The sequence below is a fragment of the Onychomys torridus genome, chromosome 9 (assembly GCF_903995425.1).
Source record: "Onychomys torridus chromosome 9, mOncTor1.1, whole genome shotgun sequence".
In the NCBI taxonomy this organism is placed as follows: Eukaryota; Metazoa; Chordata; class Mammalia; order Rodentia; family Cricetidae; genus Onychomys; species Onychomys torridus.
The window spans coordinates 99,396,490-99,417,503 of record NC_050451.1 but is presented as its reverse complement, the minus strand read 5'-3'; the positions used below and the strand labels follow the sequence as shown (position 1 = coordinate 99,417,503).

The 21,014-nt window shown below is 35.5% G+C and overlaps 2 long non-coding RNA genes across 4 annotated transcripts in view; one reads left to right on the top strand and one right to left on the bottom strand.

Annotated features, from left to right (window-relative positions):
- Window positions 1-21,014, top strand: part of LOC118590999 — a 226,002-nt gene that overhangs the window by 153,268 nt on the left and 51,720 nt on the right. The window lies entirely within an intron of this gene.
- LOC118591000 overlaps window positions 14,730-21,014 on the bottom strand; it is a 54,359-nt gene continuing 48,074 nt past the window's right edge. For both annotated transcript variants that reach the window (XR_004945893.1, XR_004945894.1), the window contains 2 exons: window positions 16,273-16,370; window positions 14,730-14,877 (listed from right to left, as the gene is read on the bottom strand). This is a non-coding gene — a long non-coding RNA (uncharacterized LOC118591000). The remainder of the gene's footprint in view (window positions 14,878-16,272; window positions 16,371-21,014) is intronic.

The window sequence follows — 21,014 nt, the reverse complement described above, 5'->3', positions numbered from 1 at the left end:
ATCAGCCTGGCTCTGTCTCCCGAGCACTGGGATTAAAGGCGTGCTTTGATAGAACTGTTTAGAAAAACACCAATCGATTCTCCCTAGAGCCTTTGACTTCGCATAGATTTTGAATAGTCTTCAGGTACCAGACATGGATTAATTTCCGTGCAATAGGTCTCAAATCCAATGAGAAGAGTGGTATCTATCGCTGTAAATGGTGCTGTCACTAATGGATCAGTGTATACATTGCCACCGGGTTGGTATCTGCAGGGTTTACTGCTAAATGAGACTGCTGGTGTCCTTTCTCACTCAGTCGCCAGCACAGCACCTTCCAGCACTGCGACATGTAGACAACAGGAATAATTTACCGGCCAGTTTAAGAACGATTCTCATTGCCTTGCTACCAAAATGTGTGAAACGTTCAGCAATACATCATTTTATCTACTTGTGATGGGCAACAAAGAGCAGTAGCAATACATGGCTTAATTTTGGATGCCTCTGGGGCCTCTATGGCCAGTAACTCAAGAAAAAAAAGCTTGTGCCTGAGATAAAACAAAGCATCTGAGTACAGTGCTATTCACTAAGGAGGAATACCTCTGCTCAAAATCACTCTTCAAAACGTTGTATTTTTAACTAGCATACAAATGAGTGGAATTTATTAAGGTTTCTTCACTGTGTGTAGTTTGTGTATTGAAACAACACTTCCACACTTTGAGATAGTGCCTCCTCCTCTCTTATCCTCTCCAGTCCTTTCCTCTCTCTGTCTCTCATCATGACTAGAGATACTTTTGGTTAAAAATGTTCTGAAACATAATTTGCCTGCTGAAACACCTTAATCCTCTTGCCCAGTCTTTGATTTTATCTCTGTCATAATGGATTATTTTATGGAAGCTTCAGGGTTTGAACTTTTTCTAGATGCTGCTTTTTACTGGTAACAACTTTCATTTGGTTCGACACAATTTTAATCTGATCTTTCTTCTCATTTTCTCATTTATGTTTATGAAGTCCCCAGCTCCTTTTAGAGCCCATTTTGTCATCTTGTCATGACTTTCCAAATGAAGCTTTCATTACTAACATTTTGCTAGAGAATTTTTGATGATAATAAAACCAGAGTCTATTAGATGCATTGGCAACAGACTCCTGGTGAAATGATAATTTCATCCAAAGATTCACATTTATGTATTATATGCATTTTTCAGCTTTCTGGAAGGAATTTATAATCACATTGAACTTTCATGACATTTTATCTGTTGTTTCTTTCAGTTTTTGTCAGATTTTTGTCAAAACACCACTATGAAGCATGTCATTCAGTAAAGGGTGATTGCTCACACCAATAATCTCTGTACTTAAAACCTGGCAGCAGAGGGTTTGGGAGTTCAATGTCTTCTGCGGCTACATCCTGATCTCATGGAAGTCTGATCTACATGTGAGCCTCACTCAAGTGATGAATAAATGTCTCACTGAAAACTGAACACTTTAGATAATGAACACTTCTTGTTCCACTCATTAGTGTGGGTGTTGGCTGAGGCACCACAATGTCCCTGTTGTGTTATTTGGAGTCTGCTAGAATAGGCAGTGGGTTACAGTTTAGCTGAAATGGCTTAGTGTATTCACATTCTGTTCACTCTCCACTCAGAGAATGAGAACTTTCTGCCAGTGACCAAAACCAAACTTCTCTACACCTCAACACTATTGCTGTGACACTCATGATTAAATGGATCACGCACAAAGCAATAATGGTGGCTTAACAAAATATTTTTCACATTAGATTCATTCTATAAAGAGTTTACTACTTAATTTTTTTTTTTTTTTGTCTCAGTAATGACTTGTAACTTGAAGTACTTCAGGTTGAGAATAGTCACAAACATCTGTTTTTCTCTGAATAACTTATGAAGTAAAAATAATGGTCATATATGACTTTTAAAAGTTTGACTTTATTCATTGTTTGAGTGATCTTCCTTGCTATATGCTGACTACTAATTCTAAAAGTATGCTTTCTTGATGTACTTTTACTACATTTGTTTAGATAGAAGAGCTTGTAACTTGCTAATATTTAAGTACCTGAGACAATTTAAATGGTAGATTGGTTGTTAATATTTCAATATATTTTTATTAAATTATTTGCAATATTGTTATAAATGAGAAGTGAGTATACATATCATACTTCTTAGTTTTCTAATTACAAAATAATTTTTATGAATACATTTCTATTTTAATTGAAAAATAGATTTTTTTCTCACATACAATAACCTGATTATGATTATGAATTCCCCTTCCCCTTATCCTCCCAGGTCCTTTCCACCTCTCCTCACATCCAGATTCACTTCCTTTCTGTGTCTCTTTAGGAAATAGTCAAATTACAGTGGAGGAAGCATGTAAGCTAACTGCAGATAGATGTTCACCTCTCCTGTCCTTCTAGATAACATCCCCTGGTCTCAGCCTCAGCTCTTACCGCTGCACTCTCCCTTACCCTCCACCCACATCTCCAGGGGATAGCACAGACCTGCTCCTAATCCTCCTGCCAGCATTGTTAGTCATGGCTCCCAACCCCTGCAGGCACTTCCTGGGGACACACAGGGCACCTCTGCTAGAGAAGCAGTGGGCTGACAGCGGAACCTCAACCTCTTTCCATTTCTCCAAGTCCGATCTTCTAGTTTCGTCCAAAGCTCTACAGCAGAACACCTGTGGCTGGCTTCTCTTACCTCGTCTCTGGTGGATAATAGTAAAATAGAATATAAAACCCCGTGGAAGGTCTGGCTGAGGGTCTCTGTATTTGGTTCCTTCTCCTTCTAGAGGAAGCGAAGCATCTCTGATGTTAGTTGAGCAAAGCACTCATCATATTTGTCTTTCTTTATTACTAGTAAAATTTTTTTTTGTAATTATTTTTTAATAAATAATTTTTTGTTTATTATTATGTGTTTTAAATTTTATACATCAGCCATGGGTTCCCCTGTCCTCCCACTCCCAACCCCAGCTTCCCCCCAGCCCCTCCCCTCCATTCCCATGTGCTCCAGGATCAAGACTCCCCTGGGGATTCATTTGAACCTGGTGGATTCAGTACAGGCAGGTCCAGTCCCCTCCTTCCAGGCTGAGCAAAGTATCCCTGTGTAAGTCCAAGGTTCCAAACAGCCAGCTCATGCACTAAGGACAGATCCTGGTCCCACAGACTGGGTGTCTCCCAAACAGATCAAGCTATTCAATGGTCTCACTTATCCAGAGATCCTCAGCCAGGCCCCAGGTGGAGCTCCAGGTGTCCAACTGTCGAGAAAGAGGAGGGTCTGCAAGAGCGTGAATTGTTGAATCCAAGATTGCAAAAAGCACAGGGACAAATAGCCAAATGAATGGAAGCACATGAATTATGAACCAAAGGCTGTGGAGCCCCCAGCTGGATCAGGCCCTCTGGATAGTAAAATTTTATAATTACTTTACTTTAAAATTTTAATGCATAATCGCAGGAAATGTATATAGAATGTACAAAATAGGCATGCACTCAAATTAAACACGTGATACTTCACAGTATGTTAAATATCATAAGATGATTAATTTTAAATTATTTGTAAATTTGGAGAAAAAATATTTTACTTTGCTGAGTTTTTCTTTAATTGCAATACAGAAAAATACTTAAAATTTGCAAAAATTCCCCATGCTTGATTTTATTTTCCAGATATACTAAAATATTTATTAATTGCTCAAAAAAATAAAATACACAAAATAAGGTTATACATATTTGTCCATATGGTTAACAATTCCTATGATTAAAATGCATATAAATGGAGATAACTTAGAATTCAAAGAATTCGAATAACATAATGTACAATAACATACTTGCCTTTATAAATTATTTGCATTTCTTACAGTATTAACTTTACATTTAAGTTTGTGTTTTGATATTATTAATGCTATTGAGACTAAAATTAATAATAACTATTATTAAGAATGGTCTTAGTTGGAACTCAGACAAATAGATGACTTTTCATAGCTTACCATGGGCTATTATCTAATTGCCTGAATTAAATGTAATCAGTATATTTTTTGGATCACTCAAATGTTCAGGAATGGTTGATCAATTGTTAACACTGATATTTGTGTAGAAAATGATTTATGATTCATGATAATGAAACTGAATGATCACACTGGATCTACCCTGTGGTCATGTATGAGTTTAATTCACACACTCACAACAAAACCTTGGTTCCCACATGAAATAAAATAATCTTTCTCTCTATCTAGCTGTCTCTGACACATACACACACACAATGTCTATTCCCACTACAAGTTGCAGGGAACAGACATTCAAATATCTAAAAGCATGAATAGATCATAAAACAATTTTTACTACTAAAGGTACATGTCATATGTTAATATTTGTAAGCATTCACTTTTATGTAATCATTTCATTGATTTTAATGAAACCCAAGGCAAATCCACCATGTTTATTTAGGAAATGTGTGTCAAGGCCAACTTACTGGGCACATAAAAATATTCATGAACTTAGGAAACTACTGCCAGCTTGGAATAGCATTAGCTAATGTACTTCATCTTTTTACACATCATTTTCTATGGTTTGCAAAGCAGGGAGCATATCTCAACCTTGACACATTTTTTTTGTATATAATACCATGGGATAAGTAGAAATTGAGGATTTGAGGTTTTTAGAATAAGAAGTCTTCAGTCATTCTACCTAGAAGCAAAATTATTGAACACAAATAAGACAAACAAAAGACATCCAGGAACTATCTTGTACGGAAAGCAAAATCATCCTAGAATAAATAAAAACATTTAACATATAATCTCAAACTTAAATAAGAAAGTAATGAAATCTTGAACTTCAAACATTGTGATGTTGGTTCGAATTTGAAACAAATAGGAATCTGCTCAAATGTCAAATTCCTATATATTTTAACCCAATAAATAAATAAACTCAACTGTAAAATTATATAGGCATACATGCCTGATTATGGATGAAAAATTATTATTGCTAAGCAATACTTGAATTAAAATGATTGAACTATATTTCTTTTCTAAATACACTTGGTTTTAAATTATGTTCATAAATTACAAAACCATAAATTGCTAAATGCTAATGATCTTTATGCAAAGTTTAATTACAAAGATACTTTAATATATAATGTTTAATTCAGATCAGATGTATGGAGACATTTACTAAATACTTCCTACTAGATTTTGAAATGTGCAATATGTTGTTCTTGTCTATGGCCATGCTACTGTACAGTAATAAGATATTTGCTACTGTTTACGTGTTTCTTGTTATCCCTATATAAACCCTTTGCCCACACATTCCTGTTCTTCCTCCTCATAGTTTCCAGTAATCACTTGGAGTAGTCTGAAATCAACTATTTCATGATATAGATGAATAAGATTATCTTGCACTTGCTGTTCTGAATTTGGCTTATTTCACTTCATATGAGAATTTCCACTCTTTCCCTGTCATCTTAAAACAATTTAATTCTTGTATGTGGCTAAAGGACATCTAAATGTCAAACATGTGCCACTTTTTAAATTCATTTATCAGTTAAGGAGAAATTAACATTCTTTTTCCCTGTCCTCTTGACTGTTGTAAATTATTTATCTCTCCTTTTAAAAGAGAATTACAAAAAAGAGACAAAACTAAATAACCTAGTGCAGAACAAATAAAAGTCACTTCAATGTATGAAATGAATTCTTCAATGTGATATTCATGATGAAATTAATTATTATTGCCACAGTTTTTAAAGTAAGAAAGAAACTTGACAGCCTGTTTGGATTTTTCTATGATTTAGAGATGTTAAACTACAGATAATTTTTCTGTTCTATTATCTCATTGAAAAGAGAACTTGGTAATTTGAAAAGTATTTGGGAGGTTTGATGTTCAGTCTAAAAATGTGCATAGCAAGCTGTATTTTGATGTTTTGGAAATGTTAAAAACTACTGAAATATTTATTAGAATGACAAACTCAAAAAATAAATTATGTTTAAAAATTCAAGACATTAAATTATATCATAATACATAATTTATAAATATATAAAATGTATTGGAAATGAGTGCAGTGTATTGCAAGGCAGATAGCTTTGAAATTAAGATACTATTTTATAGTCTACTGCCCTGCAGAACAATAGAATGGATTGTATTTTATTTAATTGTGCATGGATTCCAATTGTTTAGCCTCATACTCCCTAGCCTTCTCTATCCTAAGCTCTAGTACACACTATTATAATTCTAATCTATACTTAATAACTTCCACATAAGAAGGAATTTTAGTGTTTGTTTTTTGTGACTGACGTATTACTCTTCATGATGTAGTTCCACATTTTATTATATTTATTTTTTATTTTATGATTTAATTTAATTTTACATATCAGCCATGGATTCCCCTGTCCTCCCTGGACCCCCCACTCCCCGCCTTCTACCCAATTCCCATCTCCTTCAGGGCAAAGGACTCCACTGGCCATCCAATCACCAGAGTAGGTCAGTTCAGGCTTTCTCTCGACCATTGCCAGTAGTCTGCAGTGGATGTATCATTGTGGATTTCTGTGGACCTCTCTAGCATTTTGCTTTTTCCTGTTCTCATGTGGTCTTCATTTATCATGGTCTGTTATTCCTTATTCTCCCTTTCTGTTCTTGATCCAGCTGGGATCCCTTGCTCCCCTAAGCTCTATTTCCCTCAACCCTTGCCCTTCATTACCCCCACTGTTGTCCAGGTTGTTCATGTAGATCTCATCCATTTCTCTGTCATTGAGTGATCCCTGTGTCTTTCTTAGGGTCCTGGTTTTTAGGTAGCCTCCCTGGAGTTGTGAGTAGCAGTCTAGTCATCTTTGTTTTACATCTAGTATCCTCCTATGAGTGAGTACATACCATGTTCATCTTTCTGAGTCTGGGGTTACCTCACTCAGGATGATTTTTTCTAGATCCATCCATTTGTCTGCAAAACTCATGATGTCATTGTTTTTCTCTACTGAGTAGGATTCCATTGTGTATATGTATCACATTTTCTTTATCCATTCTTCAGTTGAAGGGCATCTAGGTTGTTTCCAGGTTCTGGCTATTACAAACAATGCTGATATGAACATAGCTGAGCAAGTGCCCTTGTGACAAGATTGAGCATTCACTGGGTATATGCCCAAGAGTGCTACAGCTTGGTCTTGGGTGAGATGGATTCCCAATTTTCTAAGAAAGCACCATATTGATTTCCAAAGTTGCTGTACAAGTTTCCATTCCCATCAGCAGTGGAGGAGAGTTCCCCTTTCTCCACATCCTCTCCAGCATAAACTGTCTTCAGTGTTTTTGATCTTAGCCATTCCAATGGATGTAAAGTGGTATCTCAGAGTCATTTTGATTTGCATTTCCCTGATAATTAGTCATGTTGATCAATTCCTTAAATGTCTTTCAGCCATTTGAGCTTCCTCTGTTGAGAATTCTCTGTTTAGTTCTATATCCCATTTCTTAATTGGACTGTTGGACATTTTCATGTCTAATTTCTGGAGTTCTTTATATATTCTGGATATCAGCCCTCTGTCAGATGTGGGATTGGTGAAGACCTTTTCTCATTCTGTAGGCTTGTCTTTTTGATCGTTTCCTTTGCTCTACAAATTCTTCTCAGTTTCCCTTTGATTGATTGTTTCTCTCAGGGTCTGTGCTACTGGTATTATATTTAGGAAGTGATCTCCTATGCCATTGCATTCAAGACTACTTCTTACTTTCTCGTCTATCAGGTTCAGAGTAACTGGATTTATGTTGGGGTCTTTGATCCACTTAGACTTAATTTTTGTGCATGGTGACCTATATGGCTCTATTTGCAGCCTTCTACATGTTGACATCCAGTTATGCCAGCACCATTTGTTGAAGATGTGTTCTTTTTTCCATTATACATTTTTGGCTTCTGTGTCAAAAATTATATGTTCATAGGTATGTGTATTCATGTCAGGGTCTTCAATTTGATTCCATTGGTCCACACGTCAGTTTTTATGCCAGTACCAAGCTGTTTTTATTACAGTAGCTCTATAGTAGAGCTTGAGGTTGGGGATTGTGATGCCTCCAGAGGTTGTTTTATTGTACAGGGTTCTTTTGGCTATCCTGGGTACAATTCTTTACCAACCTGGAAAGTTCTACCTTTTAAAAGAAAATACAGTAACATTGTTTTTATGAGTGATGTATATGGAAACAGCTATACAGACTGACTCACTAACTAAGCTCTCAGTGCTGCAAAAAGCATTATGGTTCAGGATTCTCTGAGATAAAATACTATGTTTTAATATAAACTAAAGATTAAGATAATTGAGACTCTTCAGTCTCTCAAAGAGCCACATTACTGTTCCTCAAACTGATTGTGCTAATTTATATTATTAACCCTATGTGAGGATCATTTCTTCACAACTTACAAGTATTTTTTTGGTAAATGCTTTTTCTAATGCTCATTTTTAACTAAAATCTGATATTATCTCCAAGTGGTTAATAGATTATAGAATGAAAAACCTAAGAGGCTGATCACAGTTGTAATTTCAAGGTAATAGCAAGTTAAACTGTGCCTATATACAATTGCAATTCAATATGAAATATGTGTGACTACTGTTTTGAGGCAGTTCTCAACCTCCTATGGTTTTGTTCTCTATAATAATATATGAAAAAAACAAACTCTTACTTAAATGTTAAAGAAGAGTTGGGTGTTTTGATTCACACCTTTATACTGAGATTGCTGAGGCCAAGAAAGTAGGATTGTAATTCTAAAATAGGCTAGACTACACAGTGCATTTATGGCAAGAGTGGGGTATATAATAACTAGGCTCTCTCAAACAAACAACAAAGCTACTCAGATTTTCTTTAATGTGTTATCAGAATACTACAAATGCCTTTCCAATAACCTCATACTCAGTTTGACATGTTTGGCAAATGTGTACCCTATGCAGCAGCTCATTCACATCAAGAATTGACTTAAACAAACACATTCCTCTAAGCACGGCCAACTCTTCATGTGATACACATGGACAGTGATACACATCATTATTTGCTCTGAAGGTAGGCTAGGACCTGTTTTACCTCTTACCTTCCAACAGGAATACAAAGGAGCCCTGGTGCTCAGCTGTTTGAGCAAACCCATTTCCCAGATTTCTGGATCAGCTTCACTGTACAATCCATTTCATCTTATATAACTTTCCACACTTCTTCCTGAGTATAAAGGAACTGCTTGCTAATAAATCACAGTGGCACAGCCTCTGCATGTTCCCAATATGCAAAGTTATTCTTGACACTGGTTTCCCCAATATTATTCCATAACATGTAGTAGAATTGGCATATTTTTGCATTATTTGTCTTCCCTATTTTGATTGTAAGCTTCAAAACATAAAGTTCTTTTTTTGTTTGTATTTTTTGCTTCATGAATTTCTCAGTTTCTAATATTTTGACTAATGTTTGGTACGTAGTTTTCATTGGTTTGCAAAGCTGTTGAATGAACAAATAGATGATGGAATGGGATGTCTCTAGTGATAATAGACTGTCCATTTACCTTAGCACTGCAAATCCCAATATTTATAATGAAACTGATGCTTTGACATGGACTAATCATGCTTTCTGGCTATGTACAGTACCAAGATAGCATCAGATTAACTCTGGTTCTTCTTATTGATTATTGCATTTTTTGTGGGGGGGGGGCGTGGGTTTGAGACAGGGTTCTCTGTGTAGCTTTGTGCCTGTCCTGGAATTCGCTTTGTAGACCAGGCTTGCCTTGAACTCAAAAAGATCTGCCTGCCTCTGCCTCCTGAGTGCTGGGATTAAAGGCATGCGCCACCACCGCCTGCCAGATTATTGCATTCTTTTATGTGAGAATGTGGAGACTCTAACATGATTGTGGAAATGATAGTTTCAGAGTATTTAGAATGGATACTAATGGAGCTGCCTCTATCCTTCCTAATGCATTTAGTATTTAGGAACATGTTTTATCCTCCTTCTCCTTCATTTAATGTGTGCTTTAAAAAAATGATTTCTAGATTGGAGTAACATCTGTATTTTCATATAAATACATATTAATGAACATCTGAGCTGACAAATTCTCTATTAATTTATTACAAATGAGTACCTCCAGGAGAATAAAAGACTGGCATTTTTAATAACTCTTCAGTATTTCCTATGCATTTCTATTTACTCATAGGATAATGTTTTTTCTATACATGGAATTATTTCAAGTGCTAAAATAATTTACACAGTTAAAGTAAGTGAAGGCTTTCAAAGCAATGCCAAGAGGTAGCCTTTCCTTCTGTCGTTAATAGTTATGTAATCCATTTGATGCACTCTTGCATGGAAGAGAAGGGATGTTAAGATCTACTTCTGTTACCCCACTACACTCATTATGTTAAGTGACTTGTATTGGCCTAATTTATCTACCATTCTCTCTAATTTTTTGTGCCCATCTGTTTTTTTTTATTATCTCTGTCTTATTCTCTCTCTCTCTCTCTCTCTCTCTCTCTCTCTCTCTCTCTCTCTCTCTCTTCAGTGGCTCATGCTTCAACTGCTTTACCTTGGCATCACTGACAAACATTACTCATTTTTTTTTCTCCCACACCCAGGCTGTTCATGCAATACATCTCAAAATTCTGCTATTTCTTCCTGTTCTTGTCCTTAAAAGCTGTCACTTCCTCTCTGTTCTTGAAACCAAAAACCCCAGCCTAATATCTTTATCTACAACAACACGTTCTCTTCTCAGATTCATTCTGTTGGTAACAAACATGAATTAGCAACTGGGTTTTCTATGCAAAGCCATATATATTGTATATTGGACTTTAAGTTACTTCTGACTCCACTGATGTTGAATTCATACTTACTTACCTAGGCATTTTCTTGAAAATAATGCAAGCTGATTTTTTCTCTATTCATTTCATATTTCATAATTGTTTGCCATATCAGAAAGAGTTATAATTGTTGGTACTCATGTCTCTGAGATAAACAGCCTCATGATTTTTACTTTAGAATCAAGGTACATTATGGTATACTATGTTGTAAAACTCCAGAGTTACAGTATCAAATGGTATGTTTCACATGCGTCTAATCTTAGGTTAACTTCTTAAGCAGTATACCTATCATATAATTATAGTAGAGCCAATGCTTACAGAGTAAGGTCTGGTTGCAACAGTGCAATCTTGTAGAAGAGGTCAAAGAAACCATGTGTTAGACCTTAAAATGATCAGGCAGTTATGCTCAGCAGTTTCAAAACTAAGCTGTCTGACAAAGCACAGCTTCCCTAGGTTCTGAATTCATACTTTCTGTAGGTTCACAGAAGAGAAGAATACCAACCATATAAACAACATGAATGTAATTTTCCATCCTCACCATGGCCCTGACTGCCACCAAAACTTCTCTAAACATTTTGATGAAGAGCATTCCAATTGATCTGGAAAAATGAGAAGCACAATTTTTCTCCTTCCCTCTGAAATTTTGCCATCAACTTGAAACAAGACTGTAGCTGGATGCTTCTGACTGTGGAATATGTCTTGGAAAAATGAGATCTAGAATTAAAAAAGAAATTAGTGCAGGTGGTTACTGCTTTTCTGTCCAATTTAATACACGTGAATTTTTTTGTCCATCAGTCTCTATTTGAACATGAACTGAGGTGAAGCTGTGTGTGCTCTGCTTACACATCTAAGTAGATAAAAAGTGTCAGTGAGTTACTGCAGTAGACAGGCTGCCATGTCAAGAATATACTGACAAAGTTCAGAACTCCAAAATGAAATAAAGGCCAGAAAACTCATATGAGATGTGAAGATTTATCTTCCTTAAGTGAATTAGAATATAAGCAAAGTAAGATGCTGCAGCCAGGGAGGTGGCTCATGGGTAAATATGAATAGCACCTGAGTTCAGACCCCAGTGTCTTCGTGTAAAAAGGTTTTCAACTGTCATAGGAGCAGAACAAGAGTAGACAAAGATTCCTGGGGCACTTCCTTTCTCAATAACTGAAGGTGTGAGGCACAGAGAAAAGACTAGTAGCATTAACCATCAGTATCCAAGCACACTCAACACACATACATGCACACACAGCAACTAGTGCATGAACCACAAACACAACACAACACACATACTTACTTTTTCTTTCAATGAGATTCCTGGCCTGGAGAAATAACTCAGTGGTTAGATAACGCTTTATCATGAATACCAGGGTTCAGATATCCCCAACCAAATAAGCCAGCCATCCCCAAATTTCCCTTAATTCTAGCTCTAAGGTACCTGTTGCCTTTTTCTGGCCTCTGCCTGCTTATAGGCATGAATAACATGCAACACACACACACACACACACACACACACACACACACACACACACACTAAAATAAATACCCTAAGAGGTTATTTTCTTCTAACATTTTAACTAAACATAATTCCTTGTGTGTTTATTAATTTTCATATCTGTTAAATTTTCAATGAGGATAATTATTTTAAATAAAAATAGTTTTAAATTTAGAGCTTAAAATATTTCAGTTAGCCTTAATATGTTCCTAAGCTAAAAAAAATTATAATAGCTCCAATTTCTTCATTGATGTTAAATAATATAACTTGATTTAAAAAATAAAATGCCATAGATGATCTTAGAAGTCCCAACTACAACTGCTAAGTGGTGGTAGCTCACTCCTTCAATCCTAGCACTTGGGAGGCAGAGCCAAGTATATCTCTGTGAGTTTGAGGCCAACCTGGTCTACAGAGCAAAATCCAGGACAGGCACCAAAACTACACAGAGAAATCCTGTCTTGAAAAACCAAACAAAACAAAAAAAAAAAAAAAAGAAAAGAAACAAAAAAAAGAAGAGAAAAGAAATCCCAACTAATCATAAAGTTTTTCAAAGTGGAAACTATTCTATATTTGCTTTCTCTGCCTCTGTCTCCGTGTGTGTGTGTGTGTGTGTGTGTGTGTGTATGTGTATGCATGTGTGCTCACTAGTTTATGTGCTTGTGGAGGTCAATTGTCAGCATTGGTTACTTTAAGTGGAAACTATGTTTTTGAGACAGGGTCTCCCACTATAGCTTCAGTTCTCTGTAGTCTAGAAAGCTCTTGGGATCTTATTGCCCCTATATCCTTATGCTAGAATTACTGGTAGATAAATCCATGCCTCATTTTTAACATGGGTGATAAGGATCTGAGCTCAGATGTTCATGCTTGCACAGCAAGAACTTTGCCCAATGTTCATCTTCACAGTGATGGTTTCTTACATTTCTGTCAGAAACTTCCCTACATATGTTATTAACTACCTTCATTATAAATCTGTACTATAAGTCATCATGGTACGTAACCTATTTACTGACTTTATTATAACAAGTCTATTTTTATGTACAGATCTATTCATATATGATGGTATGAGTATATCCTATTTAAATTTTGAGTCTTAGCATATTTATTCAAATTATAAGATATATATGTAAGTTTAGGTCATTGTGTACATGCAATAATAGTAAACATGTACAGATTGTTGTGGCTTTTATTTGCCATTTCTGGTTTCAATGTAATTATCCAAAATATCTGAATTATTTGCAATAGAAAAAAGTATAAATTCTTTAATAATATGACAGATTCCTCAGTACACTTTTATTTATTCAATATATTAAAAATTAGCAAGACATGGTGGCATATACCTGCAACTCCACCATATCAGAGCCTGTGACTGTAGGACAGTAAGTTTGAGGCCACCCAGTTCCACAATAGGTCAAAACTGTTTCTAAGAAAAAAAACTGTCATTCTTATTTGTAATTTATACTATAGGCAATTGTAGTGATAAAATATTGAGCCATCAGATTTAATTCCTACATTCTACATTGCAAAAATTCATAGGAAAATGAGAATAAATATAGAAAATCATATATATGATTTATATTAGTATATATATACTAATAAAATATATAACTAAATTATTAATATTTACATTAATATATATTATTAGTAATATATAATATATACTAATATAAAATAACAAGGACAACATGGCTTGATCTGAATGTGAATTACAATGTGCTCATGATATGCAATATCATAAATAATTTAAATGTTGTCGTATTAGCAAACCAATTTGGCTTACATTTTCCAGGGCTGGAGAAATGGCTCATCAGTAGCGCATGGGCTGATGTTGTTGGAGACCCTTGTTCTTTTCCCAGCATCCATTCTAGAAGACTTACAATCAATCTTCTGTAGCTCCACCTCCAGGAGGAAAGGTTAAGTCTAGTCTCTGTGTGTGCCTGTACTTGTGTGGACATTCCCACTCAATGACACATACATATAATTAAATATCTAAAAAAATCTTTAAAAATAGCTCTTTTCTTACATTTCCTGGCATATTTTAGTAAAATTATCATCATATGCAGCATGAGAATGATAATAAATTACTGAGCAACAATATGTTATTTAATATCTTTTTGTAAGTATCTTATACTTAGAATTTTTGTGTGTGTGTGAGTGTGTGTGTCTGTGTTAGAGGTAAATGCTAAATTCAAATCCTTATGCACTCTGAGTGAGCTACATATCCAGCTCTGAGCACTGAAACTTGATTTTTTTTTTCAGAGAATCAATAACAGTTGTATTTGGAAGTTACTTATGTGTTCAAAATCTTTTATTTTATTTTATTTTATAATTTAATTTAATTTTACACATCAGCCATGGGTTCCCTCATCCTCCCCCCTCCTGCCCCCACTCCCACCTTCCCCCAGCCCCTCCCCTCCATTCCCATCTCCTCCAGGGCAAAGACTCCCCTGGGGATTCATTTAAACCTGGTAGATTCAGTCCAGGCAGGTCCAGTCCCCTCCTTCCAGGCTGTGCAAAGAAGCCGCTTTTTATTCTCTGTTCAAATTGACAATCAGTGTTGTCAAGCAAAGTCTGAGGTAGAAAATGCGTTGAACTAGATAGAACTTCACAATTTAAGGCAAAATGTTGTCCTTGTTCTGAAAGATAGAAGGAGATGATAAAAATGTAAGACATAAATAAGTAAAAGAAAATGAATTCTCTAGGTTAATGTTTTAAAGAGCCCCAAAGATAGTTTAATTTTGTTCCTCTTTCTGAAAGAGAAGATGTAGCTATAAATTGCTAATTAAAAAAAAAAAAAACTCAAGAAAGTCTTTCTAACACAGAACTGAACTAGAATTTGATCTAGAGAAATTGGGAGTTCCTCTTTTGTTTTATTTTATTTTTATTTTCATCTTGGCTGGAACTTGAATTCACAGAGATCTGCCTTCTTCTGTGTTCTCCTTTCGGGTAGGGCTGCCAACTGAACTCTGGTAGCCTGTAAAAGGAGAAAGTGCCCTAAACAGCGGAGGAGCCATCTCTTCTGACCTTCTAATGAATCTTAAAAACTCAGCCATCAGGACTTGCTGCCAAGCCAAGTGTAGTTGTGAAGCAAAATTATATTAAAAAAAAAAAAAAAAAAAAAAAGTACCATGGGGAGTGTTTGTGACAGGCAAGGGTAAAATGTTACTGAAAGTACTTTACACTTAGTGAAGACACTCAGTATTTGAGTAAGGTCTGTCTTAGTTATTGCCTCCCTTCATTGAGACTCACCAGGTGACACTAACTGGCCTTTGTAGCCCATGCTGGACACACACACACACACACACACACACACACACACACACACATCTGCCTGTTTCTGTTTTCCAAGTGTTGCATAAAGGTCTGTGCCATCACACCTGGCCAATACCAAAGTCTTAACTGAATGTGTATGGATAAAACCATACATTTTGAAAACGTGTGTTTGTGAAACTCTTCACAGAAGCTTTAGTCATGTGCACAGGAAGAGCCTGCACCAAGTTTTTGACATATAAGACTGGGACAGAAATAATTCTTTGGTCTGAACTGTGAAAAAAATTAAGTACTCTTTTCAAAATGAATAAAATATACATCATTTTCCTGATATATGAAAATAATTAAATTGGATTTATATTTTATAAAGTAAAAATATGATGTGCATTTTACTTGTTAGAAAATATTTTTATTTGATTAATTTTCTAAAAATCTGTAATATTTTAAAATCATATATACATATATATGTATATATATACATATATTCAAGTGAAATCTTGATTTATTTTCATGTATATAACTGAGAAAAGGACAGGAAGGTATAATCAATCCAAGAGAAGTGATTGGGCAAACAGATTATCCCTATAAAAATTACCCTTTCATTTACACTGCCTTTCTTCTAAGGCCTTCTGAATGTCAGGAAAACACTTTGCTGTGGGCATCTCTAATTTTCCTGTGGAAACAGCAGTGTTGGTATTGCAGTCTGTGTTCCACTAAAGAAGGCTACAGTTGGCTTACAAGTCAATTTTAAAAATACTTACAGCTTCACTTTCCTTTAACAATCCCTTTGCTCAGAATGTTCTTGGCTTTCTTGGCCTGCCTTGAAATTGATCCTGGATTTGAAACCAACAACTGTGAACTAGGAAGAAAATGGCTCTGTAAGGATTTTCGTGTCTGAAGAAAAGGCAAATACAGCTCTGTTGGTGCAGGTTAGGGTTCATGACTCAGTCACAAACAAACACAGGTTCTTATCATTGGAGATCTTTAGTTCACTCAGATAGAGAAATTCAATATATATTTTATTGTAAATATGAATATAAACATACATATTTGCAATAAAATGTAATGCAATACATATATTACATGTTATAAGATATTCCAATAAGTTTTGAAGCAGTATACCATAATCAAGTACATTAATATTTCTGTACCCCAAAGAGAACTATGTGACACTTAGAGACTTTATTATGGCAATTTTAGTTCTTTTTCCAAAATGAATAAAATATATCCAATGCTACTTTTTGTTGTAGAGAAGATATTATAGGACTTTATTTGCTAAATATTTGCCATATGAACAGTGGTAACATTAAAATAAATTAAAAAAACACAGTTGAGAAAATTTTAAGGTTAGGAAGACAACTCTCCCATATATTAGTGTGTACCCATATTCATGTGAAGAAATGTGCTGAGAGAAACACAAATATTAAGAACAAGCAGGATTTAGTATTGAGAAAACTAATGTGCCAGCAGATTGTGTGAAATGGGGCTTACGAGAGTAATGTCGTTTTCACATTGCAAGTAAAATAACAGACTATTTAATGGCTTTTTCTGCAATCATCTTTGCCCCGCCTACTTCCATTACTATACCCAATATTACTGTGGACCAATCCAGACCATAACATCAGCTTATAAGTATTTTCACTTTGTTGCTATATTACTATTGGAGTAAAAATGGAAGAAGTTTAAGCTGTGACAGCTACTAGAGAAGATACATGATAGGTGCAATTGTCATTGTATTATTCAAACAGAGAAGGACAAAGGTTACCTTGTAGAAAGAAGATGAACTCTCATCCCTCAACACTACTTCTTTCCCTTTTATCTTTCCTTGTTTCCTCTTTGTTACCAAATTGTAGTAACTAATTAATGTCTAGCATTAGGCTGCCTTTCAATGGCCTGATATCTCCTTTTGCCCTAAGTAGGCATTTAGACCTCATGTGACTTGAATTCAAAATTCTCTGTGTAGCTAAATTCAATAACATTTCATCATGAAAAACTGATAAATTCATTATTTGTGGTTATTTTATGTAGAAACCAAGTACACATATTTAAGCTGTATATTTCAGAAGTAGCAGTGAATATCTGATTTTTAATGTTTACTGTTGTCCTTTCCACTGAGAAGCTATAAATTATTAGATCTTTATGATGTCAGTATCCAAACATCTAGCAGATGTTCACTGTAGTAGAAAAGACAGAAGCAGGTAAAATAGGCAGTATGAACAATCGTAGAATTAGTGTTAAGGATTACTAATTTTGATTTATAAATACCCATTATGTATGTTAGATAAAAATACCCCATGTAGTGTAATTATTACCAGAATAAATGGGCCTCACAAAGTGTGAAGTTTAGATTTTAAAAGAATGACTTGGTCTCAGCCTAGTGTAGCCCATACAAGTGAAATTATCTCAATTTCAAATGATTGTTATAACTCACAACTGTCAGTATTTGTAACTGCTTAAGAATCCTGGCAGGGTTAGTGTCCCATTTCTACTTAGTTCTCCTGTCTTCTTTTCTTGCTCTTTTCCCACTGTAGAATGCAAACACCATTCCCATATTTGCATGATTTTCTTTTAAACATAAAATTCTCTAAATATACCAAACAAAAATTTAATAGCTATTATATCAAAAGTATTTTTATAAAAAAATTAATATTTTGATAATGGAGCAAAATTATTGAACTATACATTATCTATATTTCCAAGAGATATTTGGTGTTTAAAAGTGTGGAGTAACTAAGCCATCTCAAGTCTTTTTTTATTAATTAAGAAAAATTTTTCATCATTTTACACACCAATCAAACATCCCGCTCTTCCCTCCTCCCGCCCCAGCCTCCCCTCCTAACCCATCCCCCACTCCCTCCCACAGTAAGGCAAGGCCTCCCATGTGGAAGCACATTCAATAGAGTCAAGTCCGAGCCCTTCCCCCTGCTTCAAGACTGCACAAGTTGTCCCATCATAGGTAGTGGGCACTACAAAGTTCACTCATGTACCCGAGACGTATTCTAAATCTACCACCAGGGGGCCTCCCAAGCATATCAAGCTACACAACTATCTCACCATGCAGAGGGCCTAGTCCAGTCCCATGTAGGTTCCACAGCCATTGTTTCAACTTTTATGATTTCCTTCTAGTTTTGTTTGGTCATCCCTGCATATTTCCCTATCACGATCCTGATGCACTTGCTCATAGAATCCCTCTTCTCTCTCTTTAATTGACTCCTGGAGCTCTGCCTGGTGATTGACTGTGGATCTCTGCATCTGCTTCTATCAGTCACTGGAGAAAAGCAGCTCTGTGATGACAGGGTATTTACCAGTCTGATCTCTGGGGCAAGCTAGTTCAGTTCAGGCACCCTCTCCACTACTGCTAGTAGCCCAGGCTGGGGTCATCCTTGGAAATTCCAAAAGGGTGCTAAAGAAGTCTTTCACCCAGAACAGATCCTTCAAGACTGTACAACCTGTGAGAAGTTCTAGTTAGAACAATAAATTACAGAAGATTGGCCAAGAAGAAAACAATGAGTTGCTTGGGTTTGTGGATGTGGAGGAGACAGTTGTACTCTCCTCCAGTTTCATAGGGAGGATCAGAGAGAAGCTGAGAGAGCATTTTATGGCATTATGCAAAACTAAGAAAATGGACATCACTGTTGAAATTTTATCCCACCAGTGTCCCAGTTGGTGGGGTATCTACTTACAGAGGTGAAAATACATTCTTTATATAGGCTGTGAAACAAAACATACTGCATAGGGTCGAAAGGAACTGCTCCTGGGATGTGCTTCTGTAGACAAATTTCTAAATGATCTTATTAAATAAAAAACACTGAGCCAGAAATTTGGGATAAGGCCTTAGAGAGATCAGAGAAATATGGAAAGCCACCAGCTTCCAATGAAGCCACCCACAAGCTGAGAAGAATAGGCAACCGAATTCCAAAAACACCAGCAATTTCCAGTACTTAAAATCCTTAATCATGACAGGACAATGGCAGAATTCAAGTTCACCTGGTATATGGAATACTCGCACTGAAAGTGAAGTAGAGCTGTAGTCCTTGTGTACATCCTACTTCACAAATGAATCTATCAGAGCCTGTAGGCTGAAGATGATATCCCAATGTACAGAGAAATCTCGGGTGACTGTCCAGAGACAGCTGTCTCTGTCATTTCAGATTTTTGAAAATTGCTTACAATGTTCTTCCTGTTTATTTAGGCAATATTATATGCTTCTGAGGTCTTTGATATAGTTGAAGACTAGATAATTATAATTTTCCTTGGTTATGATAAAAAGATAAATTAGATATGAAACTTTAGACCCACAAATATAGGATAGATAGAATATTTTCTTTAATTTTGCCAAATACAAATAGACTGGTTATTGTAACTATAATTCTTGCTTGATAACTGTTCTATTATATGTAATTTTACTATGGTAAAGTTAAAACCACCCTTTTTGATTAGACAGAAAAAAGGAAGTTCTGTGGAATGCTGTTTTGCATGCTATGAATGTGTTGCTTTGATTGGCTGATAAATAAAATTCTGATTTGCCAGTAACCAGTCAGGAAGTATAGGTGAGATAAGCAGACAAGGAGAATTCTGGGAAGAGGAAAGATAAATCAGGAGTAACCAACCAGACACAGAGGAAGCAAGATGACAAGGCAGAATTGAGAAATGGTACCAAGCCATGTGGCTAAAAATAGATAAGAGTTATGGGTAAATTTAAGTGTAAGAACTAGTCAGTAATAAGCCTGAGCTTGTGGCCAAGCAGTTATAATTAATATAAGCCTCTTTACTTGGGAGACATGAGTGAGAGAGCCTCTGTGTGTCTAATTGGGTCTGGATGGCTGCAGACTGGGCAGGACACAGGAAAACTTCCAAATACATACTGCACATGTTTATCAATTTGTGAGTTATAATACTTGAAACTCATACCAAAATGACATTATTTTTTTCCACACTCTAAATATTAAGGAATAGTGGAATTCAGAGTTATATAAAATGCTAAATATGGTAAATGATACGATGATCCAGATGGAAATCAAAGCATGCAGAGCCAAGGCCATGGCCATAGGAAATAAAAGAAAGGGAACAGGGTGATAAAAGAAAAAGGAATAATAAAGACATGAAAATGCAAATTATTCTCAAGATTTATTTTATTAAAGATTAAAATAAAGTACAATAAGAACAAACAAAAGCTTAATTAAGACATTCAAAATGCTATAACAGAATATTCACATGGTAAGGTACCTAATAGGTAGAAGATGTGAAGACAGGAAGGGTGGCCATTCAGCTGTATCAAGGTAATTTAGATTAGTTTTGAGGACATTGCCTAATGGACATTCTAGGAAATGAGATCTCTGGACAAACTTGAGCTGTCATATATTTTTCAATTCTCTGATAATAACAAGTGACATGTTTGAATATTAATTTTTGTTATTTTATTATCAAGAAATGAGATGGTGTTTCTCCTTTTGAGAAACTGTCTCGATCTATGCCCCAATTTGTAACTTTTTTGTTTATTTTT